The sequence below is a fragment of the Schistocerca nitens genome, chromosome 6 (genome assembly GCF_023898315.1).
Source record: "Schistocerca nitens isolate TAMUIC-IGC-003100 chromosome 6, iqSchNite1.1, whole genome shotgun sequence".
NCBI classification, from domain to species: Eukaryota; Metazoa; Arthropoda; class Insecta; order Orthoptera; family Acrididae; genus Schistocerca; species Schistocerca nitens.
Window position 1 is genome coordinate 678370935 of NC_064619.1, and position 23035 is coordinate 678393969.

Below are 23035 nucleotides of genomic sequence, written 5' to 3' on the forward strand. Positions count from 1 at the left end.
GTGCAGTGACAAAATCGCGCACAGCGCGGAATGCGGGGAGCACGTCTCTGTAGCAGCGAAAGGGTTAATGCGGCCGTGGTGGCTTTACTTCATAAACTGCGCGTTCCCCCCTAAACGTAAGTTTGCGAACTATACTATACTATGGCGCTGCTTCTCTTGGCGCGTGCGTCGTGTGCAACTGGCAACGCAGCAATCTCCCGCGTCTGGGAGGGCATGCGCGAGCCGCCAAGATAAAAGAATTCAACTATAGTGACCATGATCAGTTGGACCCTAGACGTCTGCGAAACCGTAGCCTTGTAAAATGAGTTCCGATTTCAGTTGGTAAGAAGTGATGGTAGGGTTCGAGTGTGGCGCAGATGCCATGAAACCTTGGGCGCAAGTTGTCAACAAGGCACTGTGCAAGCTGGTGGTGGCTCCATCAACATGCCGCCTGTGTTTGCTCGGGGACCATTTGAGGCCGTTCATGAACTTCATGTTCCCAAACAATGATGGAATTTTTGCGGAGGACAATCTGCCTTGTCAGCGGGTCACAACTGTTTGCGCTTGGTTCGAAGAACATTCTGGACAATTCGAGGGAATGATTTGGGCACCCAGATCATCCGACATGAATCCCATCGAACACTTACGGGACATAATCGAGAGCTCAGTTGATTCACAAAGTCCTTCACCGGCACACTTTCGCAGTTAGGCAAGACTATAGAGGCAGCATAGGACTTCCATTGACTTGTTGAGTCCATGCCAAGTCGAGTTACTGTACTACGCCGGGAGAAAGGAGGTCCGACACGATATTGGAAGGCATGCCATAACTTTTGTCCCCCCACTGTACTGTTTCAAGGGTTTTGGACTCGTTTATTTTTCGAGTTGAACAGATCAGGAAAGCTTTTAGCATTTCGCAAGCAGTCTTCCACGTAAACGAGATATCTTTCACAGTGTTTGCGGCAGTTCTCGATTAAATTGAGATTATAGAGAGCTTTGTGTTTCAATATTATAGGTCAATTTATGCTATTTGTCGTTTGGAGCAATTTATCAGAATTTTACGAGAGTTTATGCTCATTTCGATGGAAACTTATTCTTTGTTATTTCAAGGTGGTATGCGTCGAGATCTTAGAGTAAATAAATAGCTTATTAAACTCAGACTTGTTTTGAGTCTCAGAACGAAACTATTGCCCTACAACTGATCCTGGTGAGGTGACCCTCTAAATATAAATATAAGCAGATTAGATGCATTTGTAATTTGTTTATTTCATTGTGATCTGTTGCAGTATAGTGGCCAAACCTGATAATTCAGTTTATAGATAGATATTGTGAAACGTTGTTTAACTGATGCATAACAAGCATTACATTCTCTCGTCTAACATGCCACTCGTAAAGTCAGATAGAATACCACATGCACCAGACAGAAGCATGCGTCACATACAGTTCACACTACACAATTAGAAACACAAGAAAACCTCTGTTTCTCCAAGATTTGAACTACACAATCCAAACATTTATACTTGCAGAAATTATTCTTGGATAAAGAGGGGATGAGAAGAAGATATTGTTGTACAGTTTGCATTCTCTGCCATTCAGGCTACAAAACACAAGAAAACCATCTATGCAGTACATGACCGAGTTTTCTAGACAACATATGCAAGAAAAATGAAAGTGGGCTTTGAGATCCATCTTTGAACCTTAGAAAAACGACACAATTAAATTAGTGATAATTAAAAAAGTAATGTACAGTCATCAGTGAACTATAATCAGACAATCTTTTTAAAGTTCAGAAAGATTCATTTCACTGCCCAGCCCAAGTTGGAAACTACAGGTCTCAATGACGAAGGTTTCCATTACAGACTTGAAAACGCTACGAGCGGCGGATCAAAACGAATACTTTCACGTTTGAATTGCACGATTTGCAGAACGTTTACGTACTCGAATGTGATATTTCTCCTTTTAGATTGGATTCGTGTTCTGGCACATATTTCTCCCTTTAGATTTGATTCGCGTTGGGGCAGTAGGAAATTCATGCGGCATCAGAAACAGTCACTGTCTCGACATATTGAAAATCATCCTACATAGAGTAGATGCAGAAGCTGCAATGGAATTTTGCAAACGACGGAGACAGGAGTAGGTGGACGAGAGTGAGTATGAGAGATAGGAGAAAAAATTAAAGACAGTGCCAGAGGAAGAAGAAAGAGAGGAAGAGAGACTGTAACAAAGCAGTGGTCTGTTTACAAGAGAGAATAGTCTACAAAAGTTGTTAAGTTGTGTTTCCGGAATCATTTGCAAGGTGATAATAGTTGCAGTTGCAATACATTCAGCGTCGACACAACGGGGGAACACCTCAAAGACCACATTAGTGGTCGGAAATGAACATCTCAGGCGATATCAGGTGTTGAATGTGCCACGCCCGCGAGTTGCAAGTTTGTAAGTCACTAGTGTTACATAAGCTTCAAAGGGTACAGTACCGCCCGACATTGAAAATAGGTACAACATACTTCATTATTTTTGTCAGAACAACACATTTTTTTTGTAAAATAACTCAATTTCAATTAATACAGCGAAGCCGGATACCAGTGTGGGAAAGAATGACAATTTATTTATTTAATTGATCACATGTGCACTCCCACAAAATAAATCCCTACATCCAGTTTGGTGAGATCTGTGAAATGAGTGAATGTATGGTCGTCTGCTAACCACAGATAGTGAATGTGAATATATGATCATCTTTGAGACGATCCTTTGGCCACCTTTGGTGGGACCAAAGAGATGAAATTTACCTGAGCTTTGAGCGCCTGAAATGTGGCTGACCAATATGGTAGCATGTTCCCCACCTTGACAGAGGTGCGAGATGACCTAAAGAACGGCCATGTTTCAGCACTCTGCCGCTGGATCTTGTGCTGTTAAGACCTGTTTTAGTTGTGCTACGTAATGACAAAAGAGTGGAGACATGGTATGCATGTGGAATATTTAAGAGTAGTTTGAAATAATAATTTCTCTATTTCAGGAACTTTTGTGGGGAGAATTAAATGTCAGGCAGGTAATATTAATGGGATTGTAGTAATCTTCAGAAGTGACCAACGGTCACAATGAAACCACGTGTAGCAATAAGTTGAAATACTTCCGTGTGCTTAAGTTAAGCCGAATTACTAGCGTGTGTACAATAAGTTGAAATATTTAAGAAATAGCGTGTGTACCATAAGTTGAAATATTTAAGAAATGGCGTGTGCAGGACTTGAAATTAGAGACGAGTACTTCCACGTGGTGAGTACTGTGTGAGTCTCAAACTGTGTATGAGACAAAAGATAAAGAGAAGTACTCGTCCATGGTATCAGTTGAGGACTCGCGTGTGTGATGAATACGTTCCTAATATTACTTTGCGTGATATGATTCCGTGTAACGCTAGATTCAAACCCTGAGAGAGAAGCAAGGTGAGTCGGCCGTCTATCCAGCAACGCCACTTGGCTTGCATTGCACAGGAAGACGTGCAAATATCTCCAGAGTTCATAGTAGGAAAGTAGAATTACAAAGTGGGGCAGTGTCGTGTGAAACTGGGATAAATACTAATTGAAGTGGGAAAGCTGAAAGTGATAATGTTGTGACTATTTAGTGTTTTGTATTTCATGTCGTAGTGTGGTGTATGTCATGTAATTTGGGTATGTGTGGTTTGCATGGGAGAGTAGCAAGGTAGTTTCAAAAGATTAGTGGGTTATGCTTGTTCCTTCTGTACTGCTCGGTCTGGAGGATAGTTTCGTGATGATGATTGTGAGAGTCGAAGTGTGAGATATAATAAAAGATCCACCATCCTATCCAGAAAGTGCACTGTAGCGTTAAATAATTACGAGACCATAATATAGAGATTCACCAATGTAAAGCCACGCCCACTGGGCGAAATTTCTCATGTGTTATTGTTGTAGGTTATAGAATTTGTGTGTTTAGGTTAGAGAATTTATCGGAATAAATAAGATAGTGAAAAGAAAAAGATTGGTGGACTTTTCCTTCGAATTGTATGTTGTCATAATGTCCCGAATTTATAATGTGTGCGCCATTCATATTCAGTGCGGTGGCCACGTGTTGACAAAAGCCGTTAAATAAAAAAAAAAGGAAAGAAAATGTGGTATTGCCAGTGCGTAGTGTACAGTCAGAGTTCTGTAAATTACTGATAGTCAGATGCGTGTTTCCGTTGCGTATTAATCATATAGGAGGATAACTTGTAACTTAAGTGTGAGTACTAGAGTTCATGTTACTAGATAAATAAGAATGAATCCACTCGCTTGGCAGACCACTCATCTTGCAGGCCTGACTGCTTGATGCCACAGTATGAGCAAGGCATGTGGGTGCCTCTCAAGCTTACCGGACAATACAGCTGTATTACGCACCCCATCAAAAGAGCTCACCGGACGCTTTGGAGCACGCAGATGGTCTGGAACCGGTGCCAGGCGGTCATGTCAACCCGCACCGCTGGCTTAAGGTCCGGCAGTGAAGTAGCGTGTATGTGCCAGTCGGTGGTATCGAATCAGTGAGATCAGATGCGTCACGTGGAGACGTCAAAAAATGGCAGAAAGGACCTGTTGTGTTTTGACGTGCCTATGACTACATCTTGAATGGAGTTGCCCAGTTGTTGTTGTGTCAATGCAGACTGTAGAAATGTGCGGAGAAAATGGGGTATCACACACAGCCATGTAACAAAGTGTAATGACGGTGTCACCAAGGACGAAAGACGAGTGTTACGCCGTCTCAGTGACAATCTATTTCAAACCCAACAGGAATTGTTGTTGCCAGTGAATGCAGGACTATCCCAACCGCCGCGAGGGGTAGTCGCGCTGTCTTGAGCGGCTTACCACGGTTCGCGCGGCTCCCCCCATCGGAAGTTCGAGTCCTCCCTCAGGCATGGATGTGAGTGTTGTCCTTAGCGTAAGTTATCTTAAGTTAGATTAAGTAGTGTGTAAGAATAGGGACCGATGACCTGAACAGTTTCGCCCCATATGAGCTTACCACAATGTATAATGTACTATCTCAACCAGTCTCCTTGGCCGGCCTGAGTGGCCGAGCGGTTCTAGGCCCTACAGTCTGGAACCGCGCGACAGCTACGGTCGCAGGTTGGAATCCTGCATCGGGCATGTATATTTGTGATGTCCTTAGGTTAGTTAGGTTTAAGTAGTTCCAAGTTCTAGGGGACTGATGACCTCAGAAGTTGAGTCCCATAGTGTTCAGAGCCATTTGATTTGAACCTGTCTCCGAACGAACACTGCGAAGGGAACTGCATTTGGTGCAGGTTACCAAGCGAAACGCCATTACTCACAACTTAACATAAAGTTACAGATCTTCAATGGGCCAAACAACACAGCTAACTACAGGCACATACGAGGTTTGTCCGGAAAATAGTATAAAAGTTGAATAATAACTTTATTTTACAATTATTCAGGTATTACAATATGGACTCCTTCAAAGTACTCGCCCTGAGACGCGATACACATCTGCCAACGCCGTTTCCACTGTTGATAACATTGCTGAAAGTCTTCAGTTGTGATGTTGTTCAGTTGCCGTGTCATTTCCGCCTTGATGGTTTCCACATCTCCCAAGTGCCGCCCCCGAAGCACCATTTTGCATTTCGGGTGAATAAGGCGGGTGGTCTGTCACGGTGGTTGAGCTTCGGTCCAAAAACTCGCGCACAACGAGCGACGTGTGAGCGGGCGCATTGTCATGAAGAAGGATCAACCAGCCCCCTTTTGCCAACTCCGGTCGAACTTCAACGTAAAAATTTCCGTTCACTCTCTGGCCGGGAGGGACAAATTCCTTGTGAACAATGCCCCTAGAATCAAAGAAAACAATCAACATTGTCTTCACATTGGACCTTGATTTTCGCGACTCGGTTCTCCTGCTAGTTTCCATTCCTTGCTTTGAGATTTGAGCTCCACATCGAATTCGTAAAACCAGGACTCGTCTCCAGTGATGACTCGGTTGAGAAAGTCCCCTCGTTCCTCTGCTTCCAATCAATCCTCACAGCACTCAACCCTCTTTGCTTTCTGTTCTGGCGTCAAGAGCTTCGGTACGATTTTCGCACACAATTTCTTCATTTCAAGTTTTTGTGTCAGGATTTTGTGAACGATTGTTTTGGGGATTGACAGCTCGTCAGCAATCATTCTGACTGTCAATCTACGGTCTTTAAGAACACAAGCCCGAATTCGTTCAACATTTGCATCGGAACTCGATGTCGACGGGCGTCCTGGGCGAGGGTCATCGTTAACTTCTTATCGGCCATCCCGGAACCTTTTTAACCACTTGTTCACGGTTGGTTCTTTCAGAGAATTGTCTCCGTAAACCTGTTTCAAACACTAAAAAATCTCACGGCTATTCTTGCCTAGCTTTGCAAGAAACTTTATGTTGACGCGCTGTTCCTCAATCAGAGAGAGCTCCATGCCGACGGCAGGTGAAAAAGGATAACTTGTCAACAAGCTGCCGCACACTCCCACCTTCACGCAGAGTGCTCTGACTCGAACTGAGCGTTGATGGGATTGATTACAGCAGTAGTCGCACCTGGCGGTGACTGCAACTTGCAACGTAAAGACATTATTCAACTTTTATACGTATTTTCCGGACAGACCTCGTAGAAATGCCTGACGAGACGCCGCCATTTCGCCTCTTTTTCAAATGCAGTGAGCCAATGATCCAACACGGCGTTTAAATCGCAGTGTGTGCAAGGCGCATCTGAGACTAGAGGTGATCCTATGGCGTTTTGGGAGCGATTTCCATACCATTACTGGGGCTCACCCATTCATGTTACCATGAACATGAACCGGGATGTATATTTCAAGATTATTACTGACCAAAGATTGCCCTTTTTTTCTACATCTTCATGATGAGTGTGCTGTGGACACTCGCGTCTTCCATGATGACTGCGGCCGTGTTAATAGGGCGGCATGCACCCATTCCTGCTTTGACGAACACCTGTCAGTCCTCGACTGGTCAGCTAAATCACTCGATCCTAATCCCACAGATAGGGCTAGGGACTATTTGGAACACTGATAACAGCGACCAACATCTCTGCGATTTGGTGACTTATGGGATCCAGTAATCAACGAGTAGTTTCCCCTGGATCCGGCATCCCAGAAGAAACTAATGTGGATTCTCTTCCTAGCCGCATTTAGACGTTTATCAAGGCGAGAGGTGGTGTCGCCCATCGTCTCTCACGTCTCACATCCCACCTATACACGAAATTAACGAAACAGCACAAATTGACGAGGCAGTAGAAACCCTCAGTAACGCCGTCCGGGACGCAATGGCAGGCACCATACCTGATCGCACCTCACAACAACGCAGTGCGGCCCTGCCCCAGGAAATCCTGGGCCTAATCTCAATGAGGAATCGCCTCAGGAGACAATGGCAGCGCACCAGGCGTCCGTACTTCAAACGGCACATTAACAGACTACAGGGCATCACACACGATAAAATACAAACACATAGAACACAACAGTGGAATAAAAAACTCGAAGGTCTGGACACCGCACGACCTGGCGTGTGGCAACTAGCCCGACACTTCACCAGGGAGAAAATATACACCCCAACGCTTCAAGGGCCTGACGGACCTGCATACTCAGCGGAAGAGAAAGCAGAACTAATGGCCCGAACACTCGCAGCGTTATTCACACCGAACCTGGTACCATCAGATCCAGTGTTCACACTTGCTACTGACCAAGAGGTTACACGCATTCTAGCCCAACCATCGCGCGACGACATTCGACATGCTAGCACAGCCGAAGTCTCCTGGGCTATAATGCATTCCGCTGCTAGGAAAGCCCCTGGTCATGATGGCATTCAAAACCGTGTTCTCCAGGAGTTCACGGATAAAGCAACTGAGTACCTAACACACATAACGAATGCCATACTAAAACACCAACACTTCCCCGCATTTTGGAAGACGGCCAAGGTCCTGATGTTCAGGAAGCCGGGGAAAGACCACAGCCTCCCACAAAATTACCGACCCATCAGCCTTCTGAGCTCGCTCAGTAAGATTGTTGAGAAGGTGATTCTCAAACGCATCACTAGGCACTGCATAGCAAATGACATCCTGAGACCGGAGCAATTCGGCTTCAGGAATCACCACTCCACAACACAACAACTCCTGCAGGTCGTTGAACATATAACACATGGCTTCAACGTAAACAAAGCTACAGGGGCAGTGTTCCTGGACATCGAAAAGGCTTTCGACCGTCTATGGCACAACGGCCTCATCCGCAAACTCAGCGACGCGGGATTCCCCGACGGGCTGCTGCGTCTAATACACTCATACCTCACAGACAGGAGTTTCAATACTGACGTGCAGGGAAAACAATCAACACGACACGGTATACACGCGGGAGTACCCCAGGGAAGCATCCTAGGGCCCCTACTGTTTAACCTCTACATAAACGATCTCCCAACCACACACAACACAATGATGGCAATCTACGCGGATGACACAGCCATCCTTGCGCAAGACTGGAAACCATCAAACATTACGTCACGCCTACAGACTGCACTCAGAGTGGCCGAGCATTGGTTGGAGAAATGGCGAGTTAGAGTAAACGTCGACAAGTGCGAAGCCGTTCTGTTCACTAGAAGACTGAAGCAACTGCGCAAACACCGCTACTGCAGACCAATAACTCTACATGCACGTCCAATACGTTTCCGCGAGAAAGTCAAATACCTCGGTGTTTGGCTGGACCGGAAATTACTCTGGGGGGACCACATTCAACACATGACCAACCGAGCTAGCGCGAGGCTCAAACAGCTCTGTCCTATGCTCAACGGGCGTAGCACACTGAACAGAAGGGTGTCGAGGTCCATGTATATGACACTTATCCGACCCCTGATGACGTACGCAGCTCCTGTCTGGGGATACGCTGCGCCTACACGCCTGCGCCGTCTGCAGCTCATACAAAACAAAGTACTCAAAATCATAAGCAATGCTCCACGATACACACGCATCGCGGACCTTCACCGGGAATATCGACTTGAGACTCTCACGGAGGTAATCCACAAACTCACCACAAGACTATACAGAAACTCCAGACATTCGCAGAACCCGTTTATTCTGAATCTGGGGAACTACGACCACAACCATAGATGGAAACATAAAAGACCAAAAGACATACTTGTAAGGGCATAACATCTATGGAGAAGCATACGCAAACATAACGGCACAGGCGAGCCCCTGTTAATCAGACGCCATTACTGGATATCCAGCTGAAATACACTGCCGAATAACTGGCACCACACAGGGAAGCCGTACCGTACACTGCATGCAAACAAGCTCCACACATCCCCCACACAGTGAGATGATCTATGGCCGATCTCCCACTACTGTATAACGATCTTGATTGTTCCAGGAATGTAGCAGCTGCAGCAACTGGGACACGTCGCCATCGCTTGTCACGGTAATGATGCATGATATCTATACTAACAAAGCCAACCTTGCATGAGCTATCGCAGCTAGTAAGCCACTACTGCTCTTACTACCCATCCCTCTACCGCAGAGGTTTTTTTCCCACGGCAGGAGCCATGGCACTTTCTTCCCTCTGCTCTTCAAATCGCTACCCTCACTCGCGTTTCGTCCACTATCTATCACCTGATGGACCGTGTTAATGCGTAGCCTTACCCAGACGCACGGACAACATCACAGCCCAGCATCATGTTAGCCACTTACTAGATAACTAACATGTTTACGGAGGTGACAGTAGAACTTTTGGTTTGGTCACCACGTTGGTGCGGGCGTGGAGGGGCCCCATCTCTCTTTTGACTACGTCACTAGACGGATATTAAACCTTAAACCTAAAACACAGCATTGTGGAACAGCTCAGCTGTATGGCTATGGCTTTTAATATTGGAGTATTGCAGAACGGTCAGACCGATAATAATGTGGCATATCCACACAGGAAGGATAGGGCAGCTATGCATACAGCTCCATTACGCTATGCTTTGATTACCTAGCTGAAATTAGATGGCTCTGAGCACTATGGGACTCAACTGCTGTGGTTATCAGTACCCTAGAACTTAGAACTACTTAAACCTAACTAACCTAAGGACATCACACACATCCATGCCCGAGGCAGGATTCGAATCTGCGACCGTAGCAGTCGCACGGTTCCGGACTGCGCGCCTAGAACCGCGAGACCACCGCGGCCGGCAAGCTGAAATTAGACACCTGTACTTTACGACGAATGAAGGAAGAAATAGGGCAACACAGCAGCTTCTCTTTTGGGAAAATGTGAATCTGTAATTGCTGCTTAACCAAAGGTTTAGCTGATTTTTTATTTCTAACAACGTGTGAAGAAACCGACATTGGTGACGATCTTGCAACTGTACTAAATTTATGAAATTGATTCGAACTGCAGAGTCTTTCTGACGTTAGCTGCATAAGGTATGAAGATATTTCCTATTGATGAAACATGAAAGGGATTCGAACCCGGATTTCCTGCTTGTCGCAGTCGCCTTAAGCACTTCCGCTATGCCAGTAAGTATACTCCTAGGACCGAACTAAACTTCCACATGTCTGTCTACGACCCCATAGCCCGCACGCGTGTTTACTTGGATTCCCACCATGTGATTTCATGGAGACAAACATATTAAATGTTAGAATTACGACCATCATTTTGCCTGTAGACGCTTATAATACGTATTTCCACGTGTCATCGATAGGTCATATTTTCATACCTAACGCACCTAAAGTCAGCAAAGATTCCACAATTGTGAATACATTTCATAAATTTAGCTAATTTTCAAATAATACCTCATTTGTGACTCTTACGCATCTTTCCGGAACAAATTTTCACACTGCAGCGGACTTGTACTCTCACGATGTAAAGGTTGGTAAAAAAAAAACCGTTCCATGTTATGAGAAGTGGTAGCACGGACCAAAATAAGACAAAAATTTCCAGTAGACATGGGCCCTAAAATGGGTACCTTAGGAACTATGAGCACCTGCTCATCTTCGCTGTGGTGTAAACACATCTCTTTTTCTGAGCAAGAGTTCATAGCTCTTAAGGTATTATTTACTAAACTTTTTTTCTTGTTTTGGTCCATACTACAACCTGTCAAAGTATGGATTACTTTTTTTAACACCTCATGTGTGAAAGCAGTCTGCAGAAATTTAGCGGAAATGTTTCTCTGAGAGGCGTACACCTCGTTACTGAGATGATCACAAGAATCTTGAACCGTTTCTAGTGTGTACTACCACCACTGATAGCTCTATTACGCTTGTGAGAACGGGCAGAGCAGTCGCCTATTTTACTGCGATGTAGGCCATGCTCAACGAATGAGATTTTCGTCAAGAAATTATGTTTTCATCTACTTAATGATGATTATTCCTCCATGAACGTCTACCTTATCTAGATACACTTGCCGGGAAAGTAGAAATAGGATTTGAAATTGATTAGCATGGCGAATTTTCATAGCCAAATGACGAGTGGGAAATGGACAAATGGAGTATCACATTGACCAGCACGAAGTCTAGAGTCGAAAAAAAAAAAAAATCTTCAAGTAATCATGATACTTAAGGAAAACATAGTTAGTGATCTGAGGGAAGAATGAGGTATTTCACAAACAGTTGCTTCTGTGCATATGAAGTGTCAAAAAACATCAAATCAGAGTACAAATTGAAACTTATCTGGTTTCTCTTGAACTGTATAGGCTACTCTCAGTAATTATGGAGTAGCAATCAGCATCCAAATATATTATATTTCATCTGTACTGAAAAAAAATTGAAAATGAGAAGAAATTTTGGAAAAAAAGACAAATGTTAAATGATTTGTGTGTTACATTTTCTTTCCATATGGGACATATGTTATCAATTTCCTGATATAAAGTGCCCACTTTCATCCATTGCTGAATGTGTAGATGTATATCTTATCAAAGTTGTTAAGAAACAAGTATTTTTTTAAGGTTTAGGTATCTGTGGGTAGTTGTATAGCTCCGGCTCGTAGTTGAGTTAATGTCAATAACGTGATGAAAAAATTTAAATTTGAATGTCAACTCGTCAGAAATTTCAGAGAACACAAATCTGTCTTAGCAAATTGTTCTTATTGACATGGTTTGTGCCTCCTCTAGAAAGAAGCTAAGGAATGAGCCTACTGTTGAATTAATTTATCAACCAGAACTAGCAGTGCTCTGTTGTGAGAACAGAAACTCACTGAAGAAGCATTTTGACAACAGATAGTCCACTGAAGAGTTCTGCTGCCAGAGCTGCGAGGGAACAGGCAAGTTCGACGACCAAAGACAACAAAGTTTGGAGACTGAAAGTTAATTAGTCGCTAAAAAGAAATAGCTGTTTTCAATTTTTACCCGCTATTGTCTTGTGAAAATCGATCAGTTCATAAGTCTTGAGTTACACATCCATAACACGGAGGTCTGGTTATAGTCAGTATCTACACATCTTTAGGCCCTACCTATCGCATATTTGTTCTCAGCATACTGTTATAACATAAAATGTCTAAAATAATATGAAAGGCAGCTTTCTTCCTAGTTTTCTTGTAGAGTTCCCCCCCCCCCGCCCCATAATAAACTAATTGGCATAAAGGAAAACTAACATTTTTGCATTATTAGTTTTTTACTATCACAGATTACTGAGTGCCGATGTCTAAATGGTTATTAAACAATCTATAGTGCTTAAAAATTTTACACTTCCAATTTTAAACAATTAATTAGCATAATTTGCTTGAACAAATGTCACCGCTGAGACTAATAACGAGTTATAAAACTGAAAAAATAACACAATCGTTCCGTTGATCTACAAATGCTATGTGAGAAATGTGGATAGTTTTGTCGCTATAGTGCTCTTCATTTCATAACCGGAACCCAGTTTCAAACGATTTAAAGATCTGACGAAAGATACGTTTGTTTTATCTTGGAAGTTTTTTTATTTCGCCTCGTGAGGACGAAGTTGATTGCGAAGAGTAAGTCAACAGGTGTGAGGTTGGCAGCGAGCAGGAGTGTTATTGTTTACATGCTTCTGCAGACGACAAGTCGTCGCATGAGAATCAACATTTGTGAGTGAAGGAAAATTCAGATTGGTGATATGCACCATTTGTAACAGAAAAGTATTTATGCAGCTAAAATAAAATCTTCGCCTTGATTTACAGCATCGAATATCAAATATTTCAACTAATGTCGGAGCGGTGCAGTACTGTTTGGATATTCACCGGGCACTGGTATAAGAAACAAACAAAATTCAGTATACATATTTGTGAAATAACGCTAGTAATGTTTTTGAAGCATAGTTGCTAAAACTGAAGTATCTGAGAACGTGTTCAAAGCGTAATGCGTACTGCAGAAAAGGCAATTTAAATTTTTTGCGTAAGCATTGATCAATGTTTGATAATAAGTTATTGTTATCGCGAAATGCTTAAAGTATCGAGTACTTAGTTTGGTAGTAAGGCACAGCTTCGTTTATACTTGGTCTTGAGGGCCCTTTTAGGATTGCTGTTTTTCCTGTAATTCGTGAGCTGCTACTGGCTATTGTTAGGCTGATTAATTTTCTACAGCTACACTCTACAAACCGCATGGCAGAGGGTAAGTCTCATTGTACCAGGACTTCCATTCCACCCACATATGGATCACGTGAAGAAAGATTCCTTAAATGCATATGAGCGTGCTGTAATTAGTGTAATCTTGTCTTCGCGATCCCTATGGGAACATCACTTGCAGCTGGCCCTAGAAACTTTGTAAGTACTAAGAAACTACCTACATAGGTTTTCACTGGGTAGTTTGAGTTTGTCTTTAAGCACCTGCCAGTTCAATTGGTGTAAGACTTTTATTTCTTCAGACTTCTAAAGGATTCTGATAGGAATAAATTAACAACACAACAGAAATAAGTATTTTGAGTGAAGCATTCCTGTTGGAGATGACTAGTGAATGGCTAGTGCATGTCTGCATTCATGGACCTGGGCTTCGGTTACAGGTTGCTCTGCAGCATAGGCTGAGATCTAGGTTTGTTTGAAAGGTGACAGTTTCTTTTGCAATATTAATTTGTCCAAGTGTTTTGTTAGTTTATTTTTTTCACCATCAGTTCTTCGCGCTTTTGTGTGTGTTTCTGTGTCATGGTCATTGTATGATCAACAGCAGTTCTGATTTACTTTCTACGTATTGATAATTGACGTACACTTTTTGTACATACCGTATTGTGTATATTGCTTAATTAAAATTTTGACTTGAATAATATTTTAGTGGCAATATTTTCCTGTTATTAACCGTCTGGTTAATGTGTTTCATCTCATGTTATTCATTTGCCATGGTTCACATCATTTTGTGATGTGTGAATTCTCCATTTACATTTTTGCTGTTTTTCTAAATCTGGCAACAAAAAAGTTTTTTTTTTTTTTCACTGAGTAGGATGGACATCATTTTGGAAGAAATAATAATTCTATTGGTTAGTTGGACAGTTGAAGACCTATCTCATTATAACATTAAGATGAAGTAATTTCAAAAGAGAGAATACTTTTTTTGCCTGTTTCACAAGAATTTGTGCAACATAGAAAAAGGAGTTTTTTTATGTAATTATTAACAGTGTTTCACTAACATTGCACAATCAGATCATTTAAAGTATTAAACATCCTTTGGTATGAATAAAATCTTTCTTTAGTTAGAGCCAGTAATATCTTATTAACAATGTGATGTCATTCTTACCTGGTGTATAGTAAGCACTAGTTTATTTTAGCACATATTTTGCGTTGGAGGCAGTCACTGTTTGGCAGATTTGTGAGGATTATTATACACCTAAAAAGCTATACTCTTAGCACTTGATGCTTTTTACAAGTCCAGTGTACACTGACAGTGGGATGCCGTGTCATTGGATGTGTTGACTTAGGACAAAGACTGTGTTAGGTTTTGGAAATAAAGATATGATATATTAGGGTACTATGAGTCCAGCAGGCAGAACAGATTGTGCAGTGGTGGTTATCACTGATGGTAAGACTCCAACAGTCATTAATAGGTTGGACAATTTATATGCCTATTAACTGCCTCACTACTAGCTGTAGGTGGACAGCAATCTCTTTGTTGTGAAATGTTAAACCTGCCAATACCACCCAAATCAAAATGTTGAACATAAACCATTCATCAAAATTCAGTATGTGTAATATACCCACCATAACAAGAATGGCTATTGTATCTCTGTACAAATGACATCACATAAAGATTCATCTTTATTTCACAGATCAGAGCCAATGTCTGGTTGATAGGTCAAATTATTCCTTTTACTGAATTGTTAGTTATTACCTGAGATTATATAATTTGTTTTTGAAACTTCAGGTTTCTTGAAACAGCAAAGTTCTCATTCCAAGGAAATGACCAGTAGCCACAAATAATACTGAGTGCTATGCACAGTAAATTTATGCTTGTGTGAATTCCAGCAGCAATATTCTTTGTTACATTTTGTGATATTTTATTATCTTTCTTTAGAGAGTATATAATGTTGAAAGACGGAGTTGTGAAACAATAATTGAACATCTTAGAAGCACATGTTACAGAGCTGTTTAGGAAGGGCTGCTTCTAGATCTGCACAAAGACCTATGGTGAAGATAAGTAAGAAAGTTGTTGAAATATCACTCCAAAATGAATATATTACTCACCTGTTTTCCAGAGAAGGATTCATCAGTGCAACTATGCGAGAAAGCCTGTATTCACTCTCCTTTTAGGGTCAAATTATGTCAAGCTCAGACAGAATATTGTGACTTAACAATAGTCAATTGTTAATACCGTCTATGGAATTACTTTCTAAAAACTTGTTTCATCTGTACATGTATGCTTCAGTTTGTTTCATATCTTTCACAATGGAAGACAGGCAATTGCTGAATAATAATTTTTAGTTGGAAACTATACTAAACCAGTGACAAGGTTAAGAGAACAAAAAACTTATTATTTGCATTAGGTTGTGTTTGCAACCACAATAGATATGATGTTAGGATTTAGATATTTTGTTATGGTGATTACCCTGTGAGGAAAAGAAATATGATGAATTCCCAGAGTATAAGAAATCAGCAAAACGTAATTTTGCTTCGGACATTATTTAGTGATCAATTTCTTGTAAAATTAATTGCAAAAATTCTTGTACACCATAATATGCTAGAAAGTATCAAAGCAAGAAATAGATATTTCATTGTGTAACACCCAAAGTAAGGTGGCTCTGGTGGGGGGCAAAGGGGGGGGGGGGGGAGGATGCATGGGGGAGGATGCTAGTTCAAACCCCCATCAAGCCATCTAGGTCTAGGTTTTCCAGGATTTCTCTAAGTAACTTAATATGGATTCCAGGATAGTTCCTTTGAAAGGGAATGACTGTTTTGCTTCTCCAATTCTATCTTGTGTCCAACTCTAATGACCATGTTGCTGTCAGAATGGAAACCATAATCTTCTTCCATTTCTGGTGTAACACTGTCATAATAAATTTTTCATCTTGACTAGTGGACAGTCTATGACAAATTTGGTAATTGTTATACTTTCCTAGAAATATTGGCAGTTTCTTTGAAAACTTTTCCTCAACATAGTCGAAAGTATTATATTTGATGAGGAACCATTATGAATAATAAAGGAGAATGAGGAATTAATGATTATGGATGTAGTATGATAAGACTGTTAGAAACATTATTGCAGAGATCTGAAGGGTATGTGGCTACATGAATTTTTGTATAAAAGTAATATAACATATCATTAGAAAAGTCACTACTGTAAGAAATGAGAATCAACAATCAGCCACTTACACTTTCAGAATATTTCCCTGAAGTTAGTTAAAACAGATTGTAGCTTGCAGAAAGCAAATGTAGAATCAATCTCCTGAGCCGAGTTGGGTCAAAGCTCAGTCCTGTGTTGTTATGGAAAATGCTTTACCAACTGAAACATTTGTTTTTACCTTGCAGTTCATTCCACATCTTCTACCTGCCATTTCTATCCTGCATGCAGTGGAAGAGCTACTGACTCCATACGTGCACTTTAACCACTGTATATAAGGTAAGTTGTTGCAGAAATACCATTAGAATACAGAGATCCAGTGTGACTCTTAAATTACATCAAAGTTTTAACAAGTGAGGCCTTCAGGAAAAAAATACCAATCTGACCAACTATGAAATGTGGAAACATACTATTTTCATTAATACAAATAATCTGAAGATGGCTATTTAATTTCACTGAATCTAGTAATCATTGTTTATATTTATGTGACCTGGTCAAATAAACTTCTGTAATAAGGAGAACAGCTGTGTTTAGATTCTGAGATCACCTCCAATGCAGTTGATAGTATGAAGTGATCATCAGAATGTCCACAGAGCATGGACTTTGCCATGATGGGGTGGTGTATGCATGTCAGTGATACAGGTAACCGAATGGTGGGTGCACCCACATTCAAGGATTTATGTAGAGAGGCCAGACTAACACATAGTTCCTGAAGAAGAAGAAGAAGAAGAAGAAGCAGCAACAGACTTAAGTAGCTGCAGAGGCAATAGTCTGATTGACTGATCTCCTTGGCAACATGGCCTTCCTTTCTTCGTACTGCAGGCAGCTGAAAGCAAGAAGGAACTACAGTTGTTATGCTCCCCAAGGACTTGAAGCTCCACTGTTCAGTTTAATCTTCTTATGCAAAATTCTGGAGGTACAAAAAATTCTCCATTACGATCTCCAGCTGGGACCTTTTCAAAAAGATATCACCAGAGAACTGCTAACCTATAAGTCATAGCATGGAATGTTGCATTCCTTAATTGGGGAGATAATTTAGGGAACTTGGATACAGAAATAAAGAGGATGAAGTTGCAGGGGCAGTTCATGAAATGTGGCTGTAAAAAGAACAGAATTTGTGATCAGCTGAGTATAGGGTTATCAATGCAAAGTCAAATAGTGGTAACACGAGTAGGTCTCATAATGGTTAAGAAAACAGCAATGTGAGTGAAATACTGTGACTAAACTATTGCATCCTACATCCACTTGACATCCAGTCAACCCTGATCCTTTATTTTAGTCAACTTTATCTCCAGTTCAAATTAGTACCTTTTCATTAGTTATTCTATCTACCCATGTAATCATCAGCATTCTTCTGTAGCATCACAGACCAAAAGCTTCTTCAGGACTGCAGTGCTCATTGCTCACATTTCACTTCCGTATGAGATTGTACTCCAGACAAATACGTTCAGGAAAGACTTCTTAACACTTACATTACATGGTAAAACGTTTGTCTTTTACAGAAACTCTTTTTGTGCGTTTGCCAGTCTGCATTTTGTATCCTCTGTACATTAGCCATTATCAGTTATCACACTGCTAGATAGCATATCTCACATACCACTTTTAATGTCTGTTTCCTGATTTAATTCATTCAGCATCGACTGTTTTAATTCGGCTGCATTACATTATCCTTGTTTTACTTTTGTTACCATTTCCCATGTACTCTCTAAGAGGCACTATTCATTCTATTAAGATTAGATTAGATTCAGTTTCTATAGATCCAAAAATGAGATATTCTCATGGGTGTGGAACATGTCAGAAAGTATAACATAAAAAACATAAAACATTTTAACTTAGTACCTCGATAATTTCTCAGGAGATTGTCAAAAGAGGTGAATACATTACAGTAAACTGGAACAGCTAATATTTACAGAATTTGTACACTGTCAGAATGAAACAGTGTTATGCACATTTAATAAATTTATCATTTACAAAATACTTAATCTTGATTGCTGTGACCAAGTGCTGTAAAAACTGTAATCTGACAGACATTTTTACTTAAGCTGGTGGAACTGTCCTTGTTAAGATATTTACCTATAGAGTAGAAGGAGTTGCCTATCAACAAGCCTTTCAAACTCTGTTTAAATCAAGGTTAATCTGAAACAGGGTTTTTAATGGTTTAAACTGATACTGTAGTTCTTTGCCATCTCGGAGAGAATTATAGTATCATTGCCAAATCTTAAAAGATTTTATTTATTTTCTTTAATCTGTAATTAACCTTCTTCGTTTTTTCTTTGGTTGCTCAACATATAGATCAAATAAACTGGGGGATAGGTTACAGTGCTGTCCATGCCCATCTGAACTACTCTTCCCACACTCCCCTCCCACCCCCTTCCCTTTCATGTCCTGTGACACTGATTTGAGTGTATATTGTGTACAACTTGTAGATAACCTTTCCATCATCATTTACTTCCTTTTTTCTTTCCACAATAAGTTTAATAAAGTGTGAGACAGATTTTCTAGTCAGTAAGTTCTCAAATATCCTCAAGAGGCATAATGTGTCAAATTAGACACATTAAAGTGACACTCTTCTTAGCTTTTGGAGCAAGTAGTTGCCTTGTTGAGGAGGAAACAGAAAGAAAAGGGTGGGCAGGTCACACTAATGTTAGGATGAAGAGACTCACTTGTAGAGAGGATGAAGGAAGAGGGTAGACAGAGATCTGTCTCATAATTTATTAATTTTATGAACTGAATTTTCCTTTGATATACATGGTAAGTTTAATTCCCTTGTTTATCTCTGCTACAGATTCCTTCCCCATTTCAGCCTTCCTTCTTTGCATAGTACTTGTTTGCCATGTGAGATTTTGATATTTACGCAGCTGCATTTCTTTTCTACAAAGGTTTTTGTATTTTCTTGTACATGGCATTGTCTTTCTCATAGTCAGGCATACTACAGCATGTTTATCCCACTGCCATGCCAGTTTTGCCATTTTACACTTTCTATCAATTTCTTTTTTTAACTGTATTCTTTGCTGCCAGCTCCATTTTCTAAAAGTATTTTCTTCTGTCACCAGATATGTTCAGCGTCTCATGTGTTATATAAGGATTTGTTCTAGGATTTGTCTTTTAGTCTATCTGATCATCTGGTGCCTTCATTATTGCGTTTCTTAAACCTTTCCATTTGTCTCCTATTGTATTTCTTCCTCCTGTTTCAGTCAATCATTTCTTCCTGTTCTGTTTGAAACTCTTGTGACCACTGTTCTTTCCAATTTATCCACATCCCATCTCCTGAATTTCCCATCTTTCTGCAGTTTTTACCTGTACTTTATGACCAATAAATTATGGCCAGAATCTACGTCTGTCCTGGTAATGTTTTTCAGTTTAAAATCTGAATTCATAATCTCTGTCTCACTGTTATACAATCCATCTAAAACCGTCTGGTGTCCACAGGCCTTTCCCACCTCTACAACTTTCTTTTCTGATTCTTAAACTGATTGTCTGCAGTGGTTAAATTGTGCTCTGTGCAAATGTTTACCAGGTGGCTTCTCTTCCTTTCTTCTTCTCCTTCAGCCCATGTCCTTGTTGTACTACTTTTCCTTTTCTTCTCATCCCTACTATCGAATTACAGTTGAATTGTCATCTCCTTTAATGAACTGAATAATTTCTTAGATTTTATCATTATTTTACCCAATCTTTTCATCATCTGGGATGCTGATACATGTAATCCCTTTTACTACTTGAGGATTGGGGGTCTTAGCTTTGTGTCTTCATTGGTTGTGATAATGTGTTCACTATGTTTATCATAGTAGTTTACCAGCATTTCTGCTCTGTTATTCATTATGAATCCTGATTGTGTGTTTCCCCTATTTGCTTTATTGCTGTGGTAAAGTGCCAAACTATGGGTTGGAAAGTCTCAGCTTCAATATATTGTCATTCCTAGGTTTTTTATGTGGCTCTTTTAACTTCTTTCACCTTTGGGAGCACTTATCAATGTGAAAATTGCCTAGTTGCACATTGGTTTGAAATCTATGTTACACTGTAGGACCCCCATAATTGCGAGTACATCTGTTCGGAGATCAGAGGAAGGCAATGGTGTACCACCTCTAATGGGTCATACCCATTAAAGCACTGTTGTTCAAACCAATCTTTAGGACAATGACAGCTACACCTTTCTTTTTTTAATCTTGTACTCACATCACCACAAATCCTTTTCTTCCTGCTAGCGCATTTCTCCAATTCCCACTAAACCTAATTTCAATTATTTACTTCTCTTTTGAAATTATAGAACTTACCTAGTTAAGTAATCTAACATTCCACACTCCTGCTCGTGGAATGCCAGATTTCTTTTTATGATAACAAAATGAACAGCATATTGAAAGCATTATCACAGCCAAGACAGATAAAAGCCTAGACCCACCACAGTAAACTCACGTGGTTCAAGTGTACATCCCTATGTATATTGAAGATAATGAAGAGCTTTAAAGAATTCATGATGTGCTAAGCAAAGTTATTCAGTTTATTAAGGGAGATGAAAATGTGAACGTAATGAGAGACTTCGGTTGTAGGGAAAGGAAGGTGAGTAAAAATAATAGGATAACATGAACTAGGTAAAAGAAAAGAAATCTGGACACACTCATTTCAGATAGATATATAATAATTGTTCAAAGGTCTTAAACTGGTAAATAGTTCCAGGGGCAGATGTGCCATGTAATGATAGCAAGGAACAAACAACAGTCGCTAATGGCATACACAAGGGTCACTATGCAGATGGATCCAGAACTTCACCTGGTAGATACCACACTTCACATTTCACCATATGTACACGTAATTGGTGTAAAATTACACTGACAATTTTTTGGAATAACTATATGACATTTATGGAATATTCTACTTTATACATTGTAGAACCATGTCAACACAGAGTTGCTAAATTACTGTTTCAACAAGATACGCCAGCTTTCTCACTGTCTATAAATGAGATACATAGTAATAAAGTGTCACATAACATCTACATATTTATAATGTACAATAATGACATAACACTCTGACTAATATGTCAGAGAAAAGAGTTTAATATTATTGGAACATATTGCAGCCTGTTGCTCTGCTGTAGTCAGTAAACACCAGAAATACATCACATTTATCCTCATCATATCTTCGGTTATCATCTCATACTGTTTAATTTGCCTGGAATCAACACAGTTTTATGTGACACAATTGGTAAACCATATGTATAAATAATAAAACACACAAAACAGAACACTTAACTTTTTCAGTTGTCAAGCATTTGCAGTAATTAATGCACATGATTTGTAGTTAAAGCAGTAAGACACCTGATATGTGAAAGTGTGTGCTGGCTGCTGCTGGAGAGATGTTTCATCTGTATGAGTAGTGGGTTAATAATTGGAACTACATAAAAAAATAAAAAGCCCATTGGTTGTAGCATTAGTGGTGCTTATAATACATTTACCAGCCAGTCACTGCGGACTTGAAGTAGATGCATTATTTAGAACATGGAATAATTAAAGGAAAGTAATTCCAAGGAAAAGAGGAGGGAAAATGTGCAAATAAGTGCAACCTCATTATGTATTAATCCTTTAGTTGTTTTTTTTTATACAAAACCGCACAAAAACAATGTATAAAAATGGAATACATTTTACATGTTTGATACTGAAAATGAAGTATATATATATATATATATATATATATATATATATATATATATATATATCTGCTTGTGAGATGTCTGCTTGTGTCTGCATATGTGTGGATGGATATGTGCGTGTGTGCGAGTGTATACCCGTCCTTTTTTCCCCCTAAGGTAAGTCTTTCCGCTCCCGGGATTGGAATGACTCCTTACCCTCTCCCCTAAAACCCATATCCTTTCGTCTTTCCCTCTCCTTCCCTCTTTCCTGATGAGGCAACAGTTTGTTGCGAAAGCTTGAATTTTGTGTGTGTGTTTGTGTTTGTTTGTGTGTCTATCGACCTGCCAGCACTTTCGTTCTATATATATATATATATATATATATATATATATTACAATTATCAGGTTCTTTTTTTTAACAATTGTGGAAAAAGGTATATTATGATGATTATTTCCTAAGAATGCCTCAACTGACCAAGATTTTCTCCACTTTGGTCATTTTTATAATGCTTTCTACTATTCAATATTGACGCTAAAAGACCAGAGTATTTGCCTGTTTTCAAAATGTGGAAGTCTTATTGAGTGTTTAACCCACAGTATGTGGAGTGTGTAGTTCAGCATGGAGGTGTTTCTCTTACCATTGTTGGGACCACTCCTTCAGGTATATTTATTTAAACATTCTAATGATATGAATATAATAGAGGGAAACATTCCATGTGGGAAAAATATATCTAA

General features: G+C 40.2%; 1 protein-coding gene across 5 annotated transcripts in view; it reads left to right on the plus strand.

Moving 5' to 3' along the window:
* The window catches only part of LOC126262440 (UDP-glycosyltransferase UGT5-like), a 174540-nt gene that overhangs the window by 56298 nt on the left and 95207 nt on the right, over positions 1-23035 (plus strand). Inside the window, exons 2-3 of one of the 5 annotated variants that reach the window (XM_049959092.1) lie at positions 9351-9398; positions 16866-16956. The gene's annotated coding sequence lies outside the window, so the exon portion shown is untranslated. The other 4 variants (XM_049959089.1, XM_049959088.1, XM_049959090.1 and 1 more) reach the window with 4 other exon arrangements.